The sequence below is a fragment of the Phyllobates terribilis genome, unplaced genomic scaffold, assembly GCF_046119375.1.
Source record: "Phyllobates terribilis strain yellow unplaced genomic scaffold, ASM4611937v1 Scaffold_66__1_contigs__length_7565176, whole genome shotgun sequence".
Classification (NCBI taxonomy): Eukaryota; Metazoa; Chordata; class Amphibia; order Anura; family Dendrobatidae; genus Phyllobates; species Phyllobates terribilis.
The window spans coordinates 6,251,847-6,271,787 of NW_027362826.1; the positions used below are offsets into that span (position 1 = coordinate 6,251,847).

The 19,941-nt window shown below is 45.6% G+C and overlaps 7 non-coding genes and 1 pseudogene across 7 annotated transcripts; all 8 read right to left on the bottom strand.

Annotated features, from left to right (window-relative positions):
- Positions 1–25: 25 nt before the first annotated feature.
- LOC141193677 (U2 spliceosomal RNA) lies at positions 26–209 on the bottom strand. The gene has a single exon (XR_012266567.1). It is a non-coding gene; the product is annotated as a U2 spliceosomal RNA (small nuclear RNA).
- Positions 210–6,340: 6,131 nt separating this feature from the next.
- Positions 6,341–6,531, bottom strand: LOC141193931 (U2 spliceosomal RNA). The gene has a single exon (XR_012266734.1). It is a non-coding gene; the product is annotated as a U2 spliceosomal RNA (small nuclear RNA).
- A 4,743-nt stretch (positions 6,532–11,274) lies between these two features.
- LOC141193934 (U2 spliceosomal RNA) lies at positions 11,275–11,465 on the bottom strand. Its single transcript, XR_012266736.1, has one exon. It is a non-coding gene; the product is annotated as a U2 spliceosomal RNA (small nuclear RNA).
- Positions 11,466–12,580: 1,115 nt separating this feature from the next.
- On the bottom strand, positions 12,581–12,771 carry LOC141194230 (U2 spliceosomal RNA). The gene has a single exon (XR_012267018.1). It is a non-coding gene; the product is annotated as a U2 spliceosomal RNA (small nuclear RNA).
- Positions 12,772–13,886: 1,115 nt separating this feature from the next.
- LOC141193935 (U2 spliceosomal RNA) lies at positions 13,887–14,077 on the bottom strand. The gene has a single exon (XR_012266737.1). It is a non-coding gene; the product is annotated as a U2 spliceosomal RNA (small nuclear RNA).
- A 1,115-nt stretch (positions 14,078–15,192) lies between these two features.
- LOC141193936 (U2 spliceosomal RNA) lies at positions 15,193–15,383 on the bottom strand. The gene has a single exon (XR_012266738.1). It is a non-coding gene; the product is annotated as a U2 spliceosomal RNA (small nuclear RNA).
- Positions 15,384–16,504: 1,121 nt separating this feature from the next.
- LOC141193937 (U2 spliceosomal RNA) lies at positions 16,505–16,695 on the bottom strand. Its single transcript, XR_012266739.1, has one exon. It is a non-coding gene; the product is annotated as a U2 spliceosomal RNA (small nuclear RNA).
- A 1,115-nt stretch (positions 16,696–17,810) lies between these two features.
- Positions 17,811–18,018, bottom strand: LOC141193643 (U2 spliceosomal RNA; annotated as a pseudogene).
- Between the last annotated feature and the right edge of the window lie 1,923 nt (positions 18,019–19,941).

The following is a 19,941-nucleotide window of genomic DNA, read 5'->3' on the forward strand; positions in this document are numbered from 1 at the left end:
TCTGATTTTAGAAACTGCATTAAAGAAGGGGTGCACCGGTCCTGGAGATACTGCAATACCAGGTCAATGCGTGGAGTGGACAGAGCAAGCTCTTTTTCCATCTCCCTGTTCTAAAAATCCATTTAATATATGGTCCCCAGATAGGGGACGTATCAGATATTAAACTGATAAGAACAGATTTTTTTTTTTTTTTTTTTCCTAAAACCACTCAGGTTTAGATATAATCAAACAGTTAACCAGACTTCGTCATTAGTTATACTGCCACTTCATAAACATCATTGTGGTTTCTTTATTAAAGTATTATTCAACAAAAATACAAACAAGTAATCCTATGCCAGAGACATTTCCAGAAAAAATATCAACGGTATTTAACCATATCCTGCCACTTAAGGTATTTCCACACACCTTCAGAATCTGTTCCACCACCACCACCTTCTCTTGTATCCCACAAATAGATTACATATAGTCTTGCTAAGATCAACCTAATACAATCATTTACTGTTAAATTTACTCTTTTAAACACACACAAATTTCTCACATCCCACAAGCTCTCCTGCACACACACCATAATAAACCACATCATCCTTTCTAGGCCACGACGACTAGCACCAAAACCAAACATAGCCACTCTCCAATCAATAAACTTCACACCAGCAACCCCTTTACACAGTCCACCCACACCTTTCCACACATCATACGCAAAATTACAATCCCACATAAGGTGCCTCACCGTCTCATTCGCTCCACAACCATCCCTTGGACATACTGCAGATCTTATGAGATCTCTTTTCTTCTGAAAATCCCTCACTGGCAAAATATTATGAAGGCCCATCCATACTATATCTCGCTGTCTATTCGACACACCTTGAATGCTTAACTTCTTCCATACCCGCGCAACTTCCATAGAACGCAATCCCACCACATTACTCTCACACTCATTCACACACATCTTCCCCATCACCTTCTTAACCAACATAAAGTCTTTCATTGCAACTGCTAACAAATCATTCTTCCTCACAAACTTCTCAATCAAACCATACCACTCAGGACACTTAAAAGCAACAGGCACATTCTTATCACGCTTCACCCAATTCAGACCATACAGCATCCATCCAGCCAAATACTTACACATAAATGCCCCTTTATTATTCTTCCCAATCAAAATGACCGTAGTCTTAATAAAATGCAATGTTAGAAACACTTCAATATTCGGAAACTTCAGTCCCCCATACAAATATTGCTTAAACAAAATCTCTCTCTTAAGTCTTTCCATCCTACTGCCCCAAAAAAACACAAAAATTAGTTTCTCCACTTTTTTAATTTTCCTATAGGGCACTGGAAAAATACAAGAAACATAAAGCAAAATAGGGAGAATAACAGCCTTAATAATAAGAACCTTCCCTACCAAAGACAAAGAACGTAACTTCCAAAAATTCATCTTCCGCACAATCCGCTCACCACATTCATCCCAACTCTCATAACCTTTCAAATCATCATTAAAAAAAACTCCCAACACTTTAATTGCACCATCCACACTAGCCACACCATCCATCCTAATCCTATTGTCACCAAAACATTTAAACATGCATTTGTTCCAATTCACACGAAACGCTGACGCGCCACAAAAAAAATTCAACAACAATTTTACTCTCTCCATAGAGGCCACACTCTCACTCACCACTACTACATCATCCATATATCCTAAGACTTTCACAGTCATTCCACCACTCCCTGGCACTAGCAAACCACGCACCACTTTCTCTTTCCGAATCATACACAGCAGTGGCTCAATCACACACACAAATAATACCTGTGACATGGGACAACCTTGCCTCACACCAGACCTAATACACACTTTCTCACTCAAAAACCCATTCACCAGAAATTCACTCACCACCTCCCCATACAATCCTCTCACGGCACGCACAAATTTCTCCGGAAAATCCATTCTACGCAAAACCTCAAATAGAAACACATGAGACACGCGATCAAACGCCTTTTCAAAGTCAACAGCCATCACCATACACTTCTGCTTTCTTACTTTACAATCCCACAACACATCTCTTAAAAGACACAGATTATCCGTCATACATCTACCAGGCACTGCACACACTTGATCTTTACCAATCACATCAGCTACAACCACACGCATCCGACACGCCAAAATTTTACTGAATACCTTGTAATCGGCGTTCAGAAGCGTAATTGGCCTCCAATTACTCAAACACCTTTTATCCCCTTTCTTATGGATTAAGACCACCACTCCCTCCTTCATTGAACCCGCAAGCATCCCATTCTCCCACATAAACTGACACACTTCCACTAAATCCATACCCATCACTTCCCACATCATAACATATAGCTCCACAGGCAAACCATCCTTCCCAGGCGTCACATTTTTCCTTGCACCAAACACCGCTTTCTTAACTTCTTCCTCAATCACTGCCTCACATAGACCAGAACATCCATCCTTATCCACCTTACAATCCAAAGTCTTAAGCACTTCTTCTTTCAAACTCTCATCCACCCACTTCCTGCCAAACAACTCAGCATAAAACGTGACCACTTCCTTCATTACATCCTCCCCACTCACACAAACACCATCCACATCAAAAATCTCCTCCATACCCTCCTTCTTACCATTTATTTTTTTAAAGAAATATCTTGAACACTTTTCATCTTTATCAAGATGGACCACCTTTGACCTAAAAATTATTTCCCTTCCCTTCCTCTCCAAAGTCCTCTTCAAATCCTCTCTCGCACTTCTTAACAAATCATCCACATCCACACCACACATCCTCATTTTCTCCAGCCATTCCACCCTCATCATTAAATCTTTATATTGACTCCTAACCATGGCAGCCTTTTTATAGCCCCATCGACGAAAAAACTTTTGCACTTCATACTTCATCCAATCCCACCACACCAACACACTTTCAAACTTACTCTTTTGAGATTTACACCAACTATATTTTTTCTTAAAATCATTCACAATTCTCTCATCCTTAAGCAAACTCACATTCAATTTCCACACACCTCTCCCATGCACCCGCCTTAAATCCCCTCTAAACTCACCTTTCAGGCACACATGGTCCGAAAAAGGAACTGAAAATTGAGAAAAACCATCACATATTATATTTTTAGAAAAAAACATCCTATCAATCCTAGATGTTATCCCACCCCTGTCAGCTTTATAGGTTGGTGGTGGTGGCTTCCCCAAATAAACCTCAGCAGCATCAAAAAAGAAAAAATCAGAAATAATGTTTGCCAATTTTTTTCCTGAGGCATCAACTTTCCCCTCAGTTACACAGTTAAAATCACCTGTTACTATCACAGGGATCCTACCAGGTAATTCTAAACATAATTTATCTAATAAACTTAACCTGTCTTCTTTTTTTGTAGGACCATAAATATTTATAATTTTAACTTTCCACCCCCTCCCACACACAACTGCAGAGATGCAACGACCCACCTCTATTACCTTATAATATTCAAAAACAAAATTTCTATTATTTAATACTATCCCAACTCCATCATTTTTATTCCCACTAGAGCCAGACCAGATATGCTGGCCATATGGCCAATCAGCGTCTTCCAGGGGTTCTTCTATACCACACTCCTGTAGACACATAATATCAAAAGAATGGTTATGTAAGAAGTCCAGAATCACAGATCTTCTAACTCTAGACTTTAAAAGTCTTACATTAAGGGACGCAATGTCCCAATTTGGTTTAGAGACCATTCTTTGGCTCAAAAACCAGAAACACCAGTCTCAGCAAAAAAACATGCCTTCCTTATCCTTTGTCATCCGGCGAACTCCCACTTAGCTGAAAGATAGTGGACTCCAAATTCTCCTCCAGGTAAGCCGTTGATGCAGGAGAAAGAGAAACCACTGGGTAATCCCGCTCACTCACCGGACTTGCCACGCATTGGCTACTTGATGGTTCAGACAACCGGGCCCTTTTATTCTTAGCGCGGTCCGGTTCCTCAGAAGACCTCACCCCAGTCTCAGTGAAGTCTCCTTGACCTCCAGCTCCCTCTTCATCCATACTTTCACTGCTCCAACTGAGAGCCGGGTCCCCTGGGATTTCCAAGGCTCCCTCACGTTCTTCACAAAAGGAGTCAATGAAACCCCCTTGATAGGAAGAAATGTCCATCTCAGCTGCCAGAACCTCTTCCACTCTCCCGGGCTCCACCAGTAGGTCAGCAGACGCCCTCACTGGAGCAGTCTCCACACGCTGTTCCACTACCTTCACCCTGGAAGAAACTGCGGCCTCAGGTGCCACACTCTTAGGCCTCGGAGAGTTCGAGACCACCTCAGAGTATGCCCTTGCCTTGCCCTCGTTCGCACGACGAGTACAATCCTTAAAGGCATGCCCCTCCATACCACAAGCATTGCAAACAATTGGATTGGTACAGTCCTTAGCAACATGCCCACTTTGGTTGCACTTGGAGCAAACAGGCACAGCAGTACAAACCTCTTGTAAGTGTCCGTACTTCTTACATTTCCTGCAAAAAACTGGGGCCTCAGGAAAGAAGAGAATACCCCTATCTCTCCCTATAGAGAAACTTTGGGGAGGGTAATGAACACCTCCAGGCTCCGAAGAACTTTCCCCAAATCTGACAAAATATCTGTATTTGCCAGTCCATAAGTTCTCCTCGTTCATGATTTTGTGACTGTTGCTCACAAAGTCACAATGCCTCTTAAGAAAAGTCGCAATGTCATGTTCGTGCACAAAGGGATTATACATAAATATGACTAGGGGAACATCACCTTTGGAGTACAAGACTGTAAAAGTCAAACCATGCAAGGTTGGATTCTTCTCCTGCTCCCTCAACTTCTTATACAGGTTCCGGCAAGCCGCCATAGATTGCAGCACCAAGACATACCGTCCTTCTTTCCGGGATTCCTGCAGGCAGACGATGTTTTCTCTTGTCACTTCCAGGATTTTGAAGATCACCTCGTGCACCATATACGACAGATTGAAACGCTCTCTGACAGCAGCATCAACTTCAATGCGGAATGCATTGCGAACCCGATTGTCATCGGTCCCAGCATAGCGTATCTTCACGCCCATTATGATCACTCTCTCGTTCCTCCTCGTTCTCCCCCTAAAGCAGCAACCGGCTTAAGCCATCAAGATGGCGATGCCGGAAGGCCAAGGGAAAACACTCAAGGACCCCAGACAAGACACTTGGTCTTAGCCAAAAGGCCGAGAAGCGATAACCAGAATTGGTTTCAAACTACGGAGCCACCCAAGGATCCTGAAAAGTCCATTTGTGGAGATGAGCTCCTGGACTCCCGTTAAGAAGACATGTTGTCAACCTCTAGATCCCTTACATGCCTGCACTTTTCGGCTTGCTGCTGCTGCAATCCACGCGTTTTAGATCTGCATAACTCCACCTCTTTAAACACAGCACCTTCACCCCCTGCTGTTCCCACCCGCCTCAACACCGTTGGAAGGGAGGAGAACCAATTAAGGCGGGGGGTGGGGTGGAACGAGCAGCTGTCTACCCTTAGCAGGAGGGCTCCTGATTACATACCTCTCCTGCTGCTGCTGCTGCTGGCTGTCCAGCAGCAGACTGAAGGTGGCTGCTGCTGTGCACAGGTATATAAAGGCTCAGAGCCTATTATGACACGCGCAGCCAGCGTTCCATTGCCACATTCCATCTACTGCAGGCAGGATACCTGGCTGGCTGAATGTCGCTGAGAAGCTCACAGAGACCGCCATAAGCAACAGTTTAACAGAATGCCACAGACTAATCAACCAAACTTTTTGGGTTGGGTTCTCTTTTATAGTCTGCAGGCATTAAATGAAAGAAGTCAGTGTTCCAGCAGAAGGAGACAACGTTTCAGAAAAGGCATTGTAGCAAACCAAAAAAGAAATTTTAAGCGCAGCAGAGTAACCAGCGCACATACCTGTTAGCTCAGGTGAGTTTAAAAGGCTGCTGTTGATAACAAGGGCATTTGCTAAATAGATGGTGTGTGTGCAACAATATACTGAAAGGTCAATTATATTGTGCAGCTTATCTCACCACCTGTAGTTATTTAGGTGAAAGCTCCAAAATGCTTGCCTAATATGTCTGTTTATCCAAAAGGAAGTAAAAAGGGAGAGCTAGAAAGATAGCATTGCATCACATTACATGGCAATGCAATGCACAGTTGCTGAAGTTGAACCAAAATGAGCTTGTAATCTGGCTTCTGCAACTTTGAACATGAAAAATCCAATGAGGAGAAGAAAAGCAAAGCCAAAGAGTCCATCCCAAAATCCGACAAACAAGCAAAATGAACAAAAAACATTGAATTCAATTCTTTCTGATTTTAGAAACTGCATTAAAGAAGGGGTGCACCGGTCCTGGAGATACTGCAATACCAGGTCAATGCGTGGAGTGGACAGAGCAAGCTCTTTTTCCATCTCCCTGTTCTAAAAATCCATTTAATATATGGTCCCCAGATAGGGGACGTATCAGATATTAAACTGATAAGAACAGATACTACACTTGATCTTAGCCAAAAGGCCGAGAAGCGATAACCAGAATTGGTTTCAAACTACGGAGCCACCCAAGGATCCTGAAAAGTCCATTTGTGGAGATGAGCTCCTGGACTCCCGTTAAGAAGACATGTTGTCAACCTCTAGATCCCTTACATGCCTGCACTTTTCGGCTTGCTGCTGCTGCAATCCACGCGTTTTAGATCTGCATAACTCCACCTCTTTAAACACAGCACCTTCACCCCCTGCTGTTCCCACCCGCCTCAACACCGTTGGAAGGGAGGAGAACCAATTAAGGCGGGGGGTGGGGTGGAACGAGCAGCTGTCTACCCTTAGCAGGAGGGCTCCTGATTATGTGACACCCCAGGGGTCTGGTTGCCACAGTGATAGAGATATTACGTCTGAGAGCAGGTGGGAGGTCCTTTGGTCAGGGATCCTGTGCATGCCACACCTCCTGCCCAGTCTTGAGAGGGGAAGGACTTCCCCTATATAAACCTGGGGCTGAGGCAGAGTAGGGAGTTCTGAGAGGAGAAGACAGGGAGCAGAGCTGCTCTATGGGCTCTGCTCCACAGGCAGGCCCTGTCCAGGGGCCTGAGCCTGGAGACAAGTGGAGTAGAGACAAGAAGCAGCATAGGAAACAGCAGAGTTACAAGGAGTCAGGGGCTGGCAGCTGCAGAGCTCGCCCTGACTAAGAAGACTTCTTTCCGGACCCGGAGTCCGAGGCTGTGGGGGCTAACTCTTACCCAGCAGCAGAATCCGTCAGGCAGGGGATTTCAGGTCCTCTGGCCCAGAAGCCCGAAGGCACGGTCACACGCGTGGGACCAGCACCGCCATCGTGGAGCGGAAGCCATTAGAAGGCCCCGAGTCACCGGCCATACGGGTGAGCACCACACGGTACACTCAGGGACGTGGGCTACTTACATCAGCTTCTAGCAAGGTAGCCAGAAGAGTACAGTCAGTTTGGGAGGCCTACAACTACGCCTGGCCAGGGGAGATCCCATCTGCTCAAGGACTGACCAGGCCCCGTTCTCTAGCAAGTACTCCGGGAGGGTCTATCGTTGTTACCAGTAAAGACCCTGAACTACACCGTACCGTCTCTGAGTGGTTCCTGCTACCCCCATCATCCACGTCGGCTGCCCTGAGACCATACCCCTCCCGTTGGGGGTTATACTATCACGCTGCATAATCCTACCATCGGCCTCAGCGGTCTGCCCCGCAGCAGCAGCTCCCTGGCTGCACTCAACGGGTGGCGTAGTCATCAACTATTTACTACTAGTAGACTGCCGTCCAGTTTGACTCCCTGGGCACGGACCGGGTCACCGCCACGAGACTACAACCCTCCACGGATCCGGCTCCGGGTAAGCTCCCGCGTGCGCACCGCAGCGCGACACAGGCCCAGGGGCGCGTCAACTTTGGCGTAGTCGGCAGGATCTCGTGCCCGCAACCACCGGGTACTGCGTGCCTGAAAAGCAAAGACTGTTCAAACTTACCAGTGGTGAAGATTCCCGCTATCCGTGGAGGTTTCCCGCCATCCGGCGCCATCTTCTACCTTCTTCCCGCCATCCGCGAAGTTTTCCCGCCATCCGGCGCCATCTTCGACCTTCTTCCCGCCATCCGTGGAGTTTTCCCGCCATTGGACGCCATCTTGAGGACGCCGCGCGGGAAGAAGAGGGGCGTGGACTCCGAAAGCGCGCGAGAACTGAAGCCCCGCCTCACGTCCGGACGTTGCGTAAGGTCCTGGAAGGAGCCCAGCAGACGCCGACGTCACAGGAGCGCGACGCCAGGTCCTCTACCCCGACGATTGACTGCGGAGCCGCGGCCTACGGAAGAGGATCTCCGGAAGGTAGGCCACGGTCCACTAGGGGGGAGGAGGACACCAGGAACGGACAGCAAGATGGCGGACCGGCAGCAGACTAAGCTGCCCAGCATCGGCAGTGCCCCAGTCGTCGCCGGCCCCGACCAGCACCGGGAGAAGACGCGTGACGCAGGAGCGGTCGCGGGAGCAGGTAAGAGGAGTCTCCCTGTCCCGGACGCTGCCAGCGTCAGCCTGCTCCCGGGCCCCCTGGTGGAGCCGCCGATTTCGGGCGCTGCAGACACCGACCTGCTCCAGCCCCCGCAACAAGCCCTGCGGCCAAGCCCTCCAGCCCTGGGCACTACCACCACCAGCCCGCGCCCAGGCCCAAAGTTGCACCCTCTGACCCCGGGCGTCATCAACGGCGACCCTCTCCACGCCTGGTCGCAAGGCCTGAACTCCCCAGGTGCAAAAGGACTGTACGCCCTCCACGTTAACCAAGGAGGAGCTGCAGTACTACCAATACGAGGAAAGCCAAGAGGACCCGGACGGGTCTGAAGCCTACACACAAGAAGGAGCAGGAGGATGCCGTTACTGAAGTACGGTAAAGTGGAACTGTACATAGTTACCCGTAGGGGTACTTGTGTTGCTAATTAAAATATGGTCCCCGTTGGGACAAGTGTGAACTGTTCCCGTGTGTCCCCTATCCTTAACCAGGCTGAGGACTGTGAGCAGCCATCCCATCTCCCCACAGGCTGAGGACTGTGAGCAGCCAATCCTTATCCCCACTGGCCGAGGACTGAGAGCGGCCATATCTTGTAAATATTATGTGTTTCCAGTTATTTATAGGAGTCCTTGGTGGATTTACCGGGAATCCTTTGTACAGTTAGTGGAGCGTAACCCAGGATGGACTAAAAGACTGTTAAGGACTCGGGGTAGGACAGACCCCTACCTGGTTACGTCTCCCTGTTTTGGTGAAATGGACACCTTGCTTTCTTCAAAGACTGCACCCGGTTACGGACACGCCGTGACCAGCTTTATGCGTTTCCTTATTGTAATGTTATTGTTTATACTTTTTTATGTTACAAAAATATGTTTAGTCCCGGACTACTAAATTTCACTAGGGGGGAATGTGACACCCCAGGGGTCTGGTTGCCACAGTGATAGAGATATTACGTCTGAGAGCAGGTGGGAGGTCCTTTGGTCAGGGATCCTGTGCATGCCACACCTCCTGCCCAGTCTTGGGAGGGGAAGGACTTCCCCTATATAAACCTGGGGCTGAGGCAGAGTAGGGAGTTCTGAGAGGAGAAGACAGGGAGCAGAGCTGCTCTATGGGCTCTGCTCCACAGGCAGGCCCTGTCCAGGGGCCTGAGCCTGGAGACAAGTGGAGTAGAGACAAGAAGCAGCATAGGAAACAGCAGAGTTACAAGGAGTCAGGGGCTGGCAGCTGCAGAGCTCGCCCTGACTAAGAAGACTTCTTTCCGGACCCGGAGTCCGAGGCTGTGGGGGCTAACTCTTACCCAGCAGCAGAATCCGTCAGGCAGGGGATTTCAGGTCCTCTGGCCCAGAAGCCCGAAGGCACGGTCACACGCGTGGGACCAGCACCGCCATCGTGGAGCGGAAGCCATTAGAAGGCCCCGAGTCACCGGCCATACGGGTGAGCACCACACGGTACACTCAGGGACGTGGGCTACTTACATCAGCTTCTAGCAAGGTAGCCAGAAGAGTACAGTCAGTTTGGGAGGCCTACAACTACGCCTGGCCAGGGGAGATCCCATCTGCTCAAGGACTGACCAGGCCCCGTTCGCTAGCAAGTACTCCGGGAGGGTCTATCGTTGTTACCAGTAAAGACCCTGAACTACACCGTACCGTCTCTGAGTGGTTCCTGCTACCCCCATCATCCACGTCGGCTGCCCTGAGACCATACCCCTCCCGTTGGGGGTTATACTATCACGCTGCATAATCCTACCATCGGCCTCAGCGGTCTGCCCCGCAGCAGCAGCTCCCTGGCTGCACTCAACGGGTGGCGTAGTCATCAACTATTTACTACTAGTAGACTGCCGTCCAGTTTGACTCCCTGGGCACGGACCGGGTCACCGCCACGAGACTACAACCCTCCACGGATCCGGCTCCGGGTAAGCTCCCGCGTGCGCACCGCAGCGCGACACAGGCCCAGGGGCGCGTCAATTACATACCTCTCCTGCTGCTGCTGCTGCTGGCTGTCCAGCAGCAGACTGAAGGTGGCTGCTGCTGTGCACAGGTATATAAAGGCTCAGAGCCTATTATGACACGCGCAGCCAGCGTTCCATTGCCACATTCCATCTACTGCAGGCAGGATACCTGGCTGGCTGAATGTCGCTGAGAAGCTCACAGAGACCGCCATAAGCAACAGTTTAACAGAATGCCACAGACTAATCAACCAAACTTTTTGGGTTGGGTTCTCTTTTATAGTCTGCAGGCATTAAATGAAAGAAGTCAGTGTTCCAGCAGAAGGAGACAACGTTTCAGAAAAGGCATTGTAGCAAACCAAAAAAGAAATTTTAAGCGCAGCAGAGTAACCAGCGCACATACCTGTTAGCTCAGGTGAGTTTAAAAGGCTGCTGTTGATAACAAGGGCATTTGCTAAATAGATGGTGTGTGTGCAACAATATACTGAAAGGTCAATTATATTGTGCAGCTTATCTCACCACCTGTAGTTATTTAGGTGAAAGCTCCAAAATGCTTGCCTAATATGTCTGTTTATCCAAAAGGAAGTAAAAAGGGAGAGCTAGAAAGATAGCATTGCATCACATTACATGGCAATGCAATGCACAGTTGCTGAAGTTGAACCAAAATGAGCTTGTAATCTGGCTTCTGCAACTTTGAACATGAAAAATCCAATGAGGAGAAGAAAAGCAAAGCCAAAGAGTCCATCCCAAAATCCGACAAACAAGCAAAATGAACAAAAAACATTGAATTCAATTCTTTCTGATTTTAGAAACTGCATTAAAGAAGGGGTGCACCGGTCCTGGAGATACTGCAATACCAGGTCAATGCGTGGAGTGGACAGAGCAAGCTCTTTTTCCATCTCCCTGTTCTAAAAATCCATTTAATATATGGTCCCCAGATAGGGGACGTATCAGATATTAAACTGATAAGAACAGATACTACACTTGATCTTAGCCAAAAGGCCGAGAAGCGATAACCAGAATTGGTTTCAAACTACGGAGCCACCCAAGGATCCTGAAAAGTCCATTTGTGGAGATGAGCTCCTGGACTCCCGTTAAGAAGACATGTTGTCAACCTCTAGATCCCTTACATGCCTGCACTTTTCGGCTTGCTGCTGCTGCAATCCACGCGTTTTAGATCTGCATAACTTCACCTCTTTAAACACAGCACCTTCACCCCCTGCTGTTCCCACCCGCCTCAACACCGTTGGAAGGGAGGAGAACCAATTAAGGCGGGGGGTGGGGTGGAACGAGCAGCTGTCTACCCTTAGCAGGAGGGCTCCTGATTACATACCTCTCCTGCTGCTGCTGCTGCTGGCTGTCCAGCAGCAGACTGAAGGTGGCTGCTGCTGTGCACAGGTAAATAAAGGCTCAGAGCCTATTATGACACGCGCAGCCAGCGTTCCATTGCCACATTCCATCTACTGCAGGCAGGATACCTGGCTGGCTGAATGTCGCTGAGAAGCTCACAGAGACCGCCATAAGCAACAGTTTAACAGAATGCCACAGACTAATCAACCAAACTTTTTGGGTTGGGTTCTCTTTTATAGTCTGCAGGCATTAAATGAAAGAAGTCAGTGTTCCAGCAGAAGGAGACAACGTTTCAGAAAAGGCATTGTAGCAAACCAAAAAAGAAATTTTAAGCGCAGCAGAGTAACCAGCGCACATACCTGTTAGCTCAGGTGAGTTTAAAAGGCTGCTGTTGATAACAAGGGCATTTGCTAAATAGATGGTGTGTGTGCAACAATATACTGAAAGGTCAATTATATTGTGCAGCTTATCTCACCACCTGTAGTTATTTAGGTGAAAGCTCCAAAATGCTTGCCTAATATGTCTGTTTATCTAAAAGGAAGTAAAAAGGGAGAGCTAGAAAGATAGCATTGCATCACATTACATGGCAATGCAATGCACAGTTGCTGAAGTTGAACCAAAATGAGCTTGTAATCTGGCTTCTGCAACTTTGAACATGAAAAATCCAATGAGGAGAAGAAAAGCAAAGCCAAAGAGTCCATCCCAAAATCCGACAAACAAGCAAAATGAACAAAAAACATTGAATTCAATTCTTTCTGATTTTAGAAACTGCATTAAAGAAGGGGTGCACCGGTCCTGGAGATACTGCAATACCAGGTCAATGCGTGGAGTGGACAGAGCAAGCTCTTTTTCCATCTCCCTGTTCTAAAAATCCATTTAATATATCGTCCCCAGATAGGGGACGTATCAGATATTAAACTGATAAGAACAGATACTACACTTGATCTTAGCCAAAAGGCCGAGAAGCGATAACCAGAATTGGTTTCAAACTACGGAGCCACCCAAGGATCCTGAAAAGTCCATTTGTGGAGATGAGCTCCTGGACTCCCGTTAAGAAGACATGTTGTCAACCTCTAGATCCCTTACATGCCTGCACTTTTCGGCTTGCTGCTGCTGCAATCCACGCGTTTTAGATCTGCATAACTCCACCTCTTTAAACACAGCACCTTCACCCCCTGCTGTTCCCACCCGCCTCAACACCGTTGGAAGGGAGGAGAACCAATTAAGGCGGGGGGTGGGGTGGAACGAGCAGCTGTCTACCCTTAGCAGGAGGGCTCCTGATTACATACCTCTCCTGCTGCTGCTGCTGCTGGCTGTCCAGCAGCAGACTGAAGGTGGCTGCTGCTGTGCACAGGTATATAAAGGCTCAGAGCCTATTATGACACGCGCAGCCAGCGTTCCATTGCCACATTCCATCTACTGCAGGCAGGATACCTGGCTGGCTGAATGTCGCTGAGAAGCTCACAGAGACCGCCATAAGCAACAGTTTAACAGAATGCCACAGACTAATCAACCAAACTTTTTGGGTTGGGTTCTCTTTTATAGTCTGCAGGCATTAAATGAAAGAAGTCAGTGTTCCAGCAGAAGGAGACAACGTTTCAGAAAAGGCATTGTAGCAAACCAAAAAAGAAATTTTAAGCGCAGCAGAGTAACCAGCGCACATACCTGTTAGCTCAGGTGAGTTTAAAAGGCTGCTGTTGATAACAAGGGCATTTGCTAAATAGATGGTGTGTGTGCAACAATATACTGAAAGGTCAATTATATTGTGCAGCTTATCTCACCACCTGTAGTTATTTAGGTGAAAGCTCCAAAATGCTTGCCTAATATGTCTGTTTATCCAAAAGGAAGTAAAAAGGGAGAGCTAGAAAGATAGCATTGCATCACATTACATGGCAATGCAATGCACAGTTGCTGAAGTTGAACCAAAATGAGCTTGTAATCTGGCTTCTGCAACTTTGAACATGAAAAATCCAATGAGGAGAAGAAAAGCAAAGCCAAAGAGTCCATCCCAAAATCCGACAAACAAGCAAAATGAACAAAAAACATTGAATTCAATTCTTTCTGATTTTAGAAACTGCATTAAAGAAGGGGTGCACCGGTCCTGGAGATACTGCAATACCAGGTCAATGCGTGGAGTGGACAGAGCAAGCTCTTTTTCCATCTCCCTGTTCTAAAAATCCATTTAATATATGGTCCCCAGATAGGGGACGTATCAGATATTAAACTGATAAGAACAGATACTACACTTGATCTTAGCCAAAAGGCCGAGAAGCGATAACCAGAATTGGTTTCAAACTACGGAGCCACCCAAGGATCCTGAAAAGTCCATTTGTGGAGATGAGCTCCTGGACTCCCGTTAAGAAGACATGTTGTCAACCTCTAGATCCCTTACATGCCTGCACTTTTCGGCTTGCTGCTGCTGCAATCCACGCGTTTTAGATCTGCATAACTCCACCTCTTTAAACACAGCACCTTCACCCCCTGCTGTTCCCACCCGCCTCAACACCGTTGGAAGGGAGGAGAACCAATTAAGGCGGGGGGTGGGGTGGAACGAGCAGCTGTCTACCCTTAGCAGGAGGGCTCCTGATTACATACCTCTCCTGCTGCTGCTGCTGCTGGCTGTCCAGCAGCAGACTGAAGGTGGCTGCTGCTGTGCACAGGTATATAAAGGCTCAGAGCCTATTATGACACGCGCAGCCAGCGTTCCATTGCCACATTCCATCTACTGCAGGCAGGATACCTGGCTGGCTGAATGTCGCTGAGAAGCTCACAGAGACCGCCATAAGCAACAGTTTAACAGAATGCCACAGACTAATCAACCAAACTTTTTGGGTTGGGTTCTCTTTTATAGTCTGCAGGCATTAAATGAAAGAAGTCAGTGTTCCAGCAGAAGGAGACAACGTTTCAGAAAAGGCATTGTAGCAAACCAAAAAAGAAATTTTAAGCGCAGCAGAGTAACCAGCGCACATACCTGTTAGCTCAGGTGAGTTTAAAAGGCTGCTGTTGATAACAAGGGCATTTGCTAAATAGATGGTGTGTGTGCAACAATATACTGAAAGGTCAATTATATTGTGCAGCTTATCTCACCACCTGTAGTTATTTAGGTGAAAGCTCCAAAATGCTTGCCTAATATGTCTGTTTATCCAAAAGGAAGTAAAAAGGGAGAGCTAGAAAGATAGCATTGCATCACATTACATGGCAATGCAATGCACAGTTGCTGAAGTTGAACCAAAATGAGCTTGTAATCTGGCTTCTGCAACTTTGAACATGAAAAATCCATTGAGGAGAAGAAAAGCAATGCCAAAGAGTCCATCCCAAAATCCGACAAACAAGCAAAATGAACAAAAAACATTGAATTCAATTCTTTCTGATTTTAGAAACTGCATTAAAGAAGGGGTGCACCGGTCCTGGAGATACTGCAATACCAGGTCAATGCGTGGAGTGGACAGAGCAAGCTCTTTTTCCATCTCCCTGTTCTAAAAATCCATTTAATATATGGTCCCCAGATAGGGGACGTATCAGATATTAAACTGATAAGAACAGATACTACACTTGATCTTAGCCAAAAGGCCGAGAAGCGATAACCAGAATTGGTTTCAAACTACGGAGCCACCCAAGGATCCTGAAAAGTCCATTTGTGGAGATGAGCTCCTGGACTCCCGTTAAGAAGACATGTTGTCAACCTCTAGATCCCTTACATGCCTGCACTTTTCGGCTTGCTGCTGCTGCAATCCACGCGTTTTAGATCTGCATAACTCCACCTCTTTAAACACAGCACCTTCACCCCCTGCTGTTCCCACCCGCCTCAACACCGTTGGAAGGGAGGAGAACCAATTAAGGCGGGGGGTGGGGTGGAACGAGCAGCTGTCTACCCTTAGCAGGAGGGCTCCTGATTACATACCTCTCCTGCTGCTGCTGCTGCTGGCTGTCCAGCAGCAGACTGAAGGTGGCTGCTGCTGTGCACAGGTATATAAAGGCTCAGAGCCTATTATGACACGCGCAGCCAGCGTTCCATTGCCACATTCCATCTACTGCAGGCAGGATACCTGGCTGGCTGAATGTCGCTGAGAAGCTCACAGAGACCGCCATAAGCAACAGTTTAACAGAATGCCACAGACTAATCAACCAAACTTTTTGGGTTGGGTTCTCTTTTATAGTCTGCAGGCATTAAATTAAAGAAGTCAGTGTTCCAGCAGAAGGAGACAACGTTTCAGAAAAGGCATTGAAAAAAAAGCAAACCAAAAAAGAAATTTTAAGCGCAGCAGAGTAACCAGCGCACATACCTGTTAGCTCAGGTGAGTTTAAAAGGCTGCTGTTGATAACAAGGGCATTTGCTAAATAGATGGTGTGTGTGCAACAATATACTGAAAGGTCAATTATATTGTGCAGCTTATCTCACCACCTGTAGTTATTTAGGTGAAAGCTCCAAAATGCTTGCCTAATATGTCTGTTTATCCAAAAGGAAGTAAAAAGGGAGAGCTAGAAAGATAGCATTGCATCACATTACATGGCAATGCAATGCACAGTTGCTGAAGTTGAACCAAAATGAGCTTGTAATCTGGCTTCTGCAACTTTGAACATGAAAAATCCAATGAGGAGAAGAAAAGCAAAGCCAAAGAGTCCATCCCAAAATCCGACAAACAAGCAAAATGAACAAAAAACATTGAATTCAATTCTTTCTGATTTTAGAAACTGCATTAAAGAAGGGGTGCACCGGTCCTGGAGATACTGCAATACCAGGTCAATGCGTGGAGTGGACAGAGCAAGCTCTTTTTCCATCTCCCTGTTCTAAAAATCCATTTAATATATGGTCCCCAGATAGGGGACGTATCAGATATTAAACTGATAAGAACAGATACTACACTTGATCTTAGCCAAAAGGCCGAGAAGCGATAACCAGAATTGGTTTCAAACTACGGAGCCACCCAAGGATCCTGAAAAGTCCATTTGTGGAGATGAGCTCCTGGACTCCCGTTAAGAAGACATGTTGTCAACCTCTAGATCCCTTACATGCCTGCACTTTTCGGCTTGCTGCTGCTGCAATCCACGCGTTTTAGATCTGCATAACTCCACCTCTTTAAACACAGCACCTTCACCCCCTGCTGTTCCCACCCGCCTCAACACCGTTGGAAGGGAGGAGAACCAATTAAGGCGGGGGGTGGGGTGGAACGAGCAGCTGTCTACCCTTAGCAGGAGGGCTCCTGATTACATACCTCTCCTGCTGCTGCTGCTGCTGGCTGTCCAGCAGCAGACTGAAGGTGGCTGCTGCTGTGCACAGGTATATAAAGGCTCAGAGCCTATTATGACACGCGCAGCCAGCGTTCCATTGCCACATTCCATCTACTGCAGGCAGGATACCTGGCTGGCTGAATGTCGCTGAGAAGCTCACAGAGACCGCCATAAGCAACAGTTTAACAGAATGCCACAGACTAATCAACCAAACTTTTTGGGTTGGGTTCTCTTTTATAGTCTGCAGGCATTAAATGAAAGAAGTCAGTGTTCCAGCAGAAGGAGACAACGTTTCAGAAAAGGCATTGTAGCAAACCAAAAAAGAAATTTTAAGCGCAGCAGAGTAACCAGCGCACATACCTGTTAGCTCAGGTGAGTTTAAAAGGCTGCTGTTGATAACAAGGGCATTTGCTAAATAGATGGTGTGTGTGCAACAATATACTGAAAGGTCAATTATATTGTGCAGCTTATCTCACCACCTGTAGTTATTTAGGTGAAAGCTCCAAAATGCTTGCCTAATATGTCTGTTTATCCAAAAGGAAGTAAAAAGGGAGAGCTAGAAAGATAGCATTGCATCACATTACATGGCAATGCAATGCACAGTTGCTGAAGTTGAACCAAAATGAGCTTGTAATCTGGCTTCTGCAACTTTGAACATGAAAAATCCAATGAGGAGAAGAAAAGCAAAGCCAAAGAGTCCATCCCAAAATCCGACAAACAAGCAAAATGAACAAAAAACATTGAATTCAATTCTTTCTGATTTTAGAAACTGCATTAAAGAAGGGGTGCACCGGTCCTGGAGATACTGCAATACCAGGTCAATGCGTGGAGTGGACAGAGCAAGCTCTTTTTCCATCTCCCTGTTCTAAAAATCCATTTAATATATGGTCCCCAGATAGGGGACGTATCAGATATTAAACTGATAAGAACAGATTTTTTTTTTTTTTTTTACACTCAGATTACAAAGTCTTACATCTTTAAAAGCAAAAACCAAGACTCAAATCCATCATCGTGTTTTTTTTTTTTTTTTTTTTTTTTTTATATATATATATATACATATATATTTCCTTCTTTCCTTTTTCTTAACTTTCTTTTTAACTTTTTTTTTTTTTTTTCCTGTAATTAATATTTGTATTTTTCCAGAAAAAGATTTTCAATGACAACAAAGGCTACACAGTAAGTATATTCCATTCATTTTGCTTCCACAATACATCTGCTTTTCTTATGCCCAAAACCATTTTGTCCTTCCAAAAATACATAAATAAATAACTTAGACACAACTTAATACACTGTTCAACAGACACTTCATTATGTTTAAAAATCAAAATGTTTCTCACCTTCCAAATTGCCATCTTTACACATGTTATAATCACCCACACCACCTTAAAATCTTCTTCCTTTACACCCATCCCATAGAACACCCTGTTAAAATCTAAAAAATTAACATTACTCACAGCTTTAATCAGATTGCACATTTTCCTCCAGACTTTTTGTGCAAACTCGCAATTCCAGAATACGTGCATAGGAGTCTCACTACCTCCACATCTCTGTCTTGGACATTTTTCAAAACGAACAAGACCACGTCTATGCTGAAATTCTCGTGTCGGTAAGCAATCCTTTATTATACACCATAACAAATCTTTATGTTCATTTGATAAGAACACATAGTTTACATTCAGCCAAATCCTGTCCACTATCTTTGGCATAAAGTGCTCCACTGGACTAGTGTTTAACCTTCCTTCCAAGACTTGTAATATCTTTTTATGACACCTCAGTACCTTAAGATCAAAACCTTTTAGATCATAATCTCTCAAAATCTTTTCCAGCACAACATAGTTACTTGGGGGTAAAAATCTATAAGGTCTATTCAATCTCATGTCCACCCACTTATATTTTCTTATATAGAAACCCAAATTATAAATAGAAAAGGCTTTAAGCTTCGATTCTGACCCTAATAAAATATTTATGCAGTTTGCCATATACTTTGCATATAAAAAGGCTTTGATATCAGGATAACCTTTACCACCTTTCTTTTTTGGCTTATACAATTCTTCGCGCTTAACCCTTTCCATTTTTGATCTCCATAAAAAATTAAAACATACTTTAATAATTTTTTTCATCGCATTGACAGGTGGAATAAAAATGGTTGCAACATATAAAATCATTGGGAGTAAAACCTGCTTGATAATTAAAATCTTCCCTTCCAACGTTAGCTCTCTCAGATTCCAAAAAGACACCTTTTTCCTAACCCTCTCCAACAGTGATTCCCAATTTTTTACATTTCCACACTCTTCCGAAAAATAGATGCCTAAAATCTTTGCTTCAAAGACTCTCAATAATTTACAATCGGATTCTAAGATAAAACCGCCCATCGTTAAAACACCAGATTTCTCCAAATTGATCTTAAAACCTGATGCCGCCCCAAACCATTCAACCGTTCTTAAAACCCTATTCATACTTCTTAAATCTTTTACAAAAACAGTCACATCATCCATAAAAGCCACCACTTTAACCTGCTCTCCCCAACTCCCAGGAATAAAAAAACCATTAATCACTTTGTCTTTCCTAAAAGCAGTTAAAAGAGGCTCAATCGCACAGATAAAAAGAATAGGGGATAAGGGGCATCCCTGTTTCACCCCACAATTAATCTTTACACTTCCAGATAAAAACCCATTTACAGATACTTTACTAAAACATGCTTGATACAAGGATTTAATACGTTTACTAAAATCATCCGGGCAACCCATTCTCCTTAAAACATCGAATAAAAAATCATGGGCGACTCTATCATAAGCCTTTTCAAAATCCAGAGTAATTAACGCCATCTTCTGTCTTCTATCGGAAACATCCCATATTATGTCTCTAATTAAAATCAACGAGTCACTGATCTTCCGCGTTGGAACTGCACACG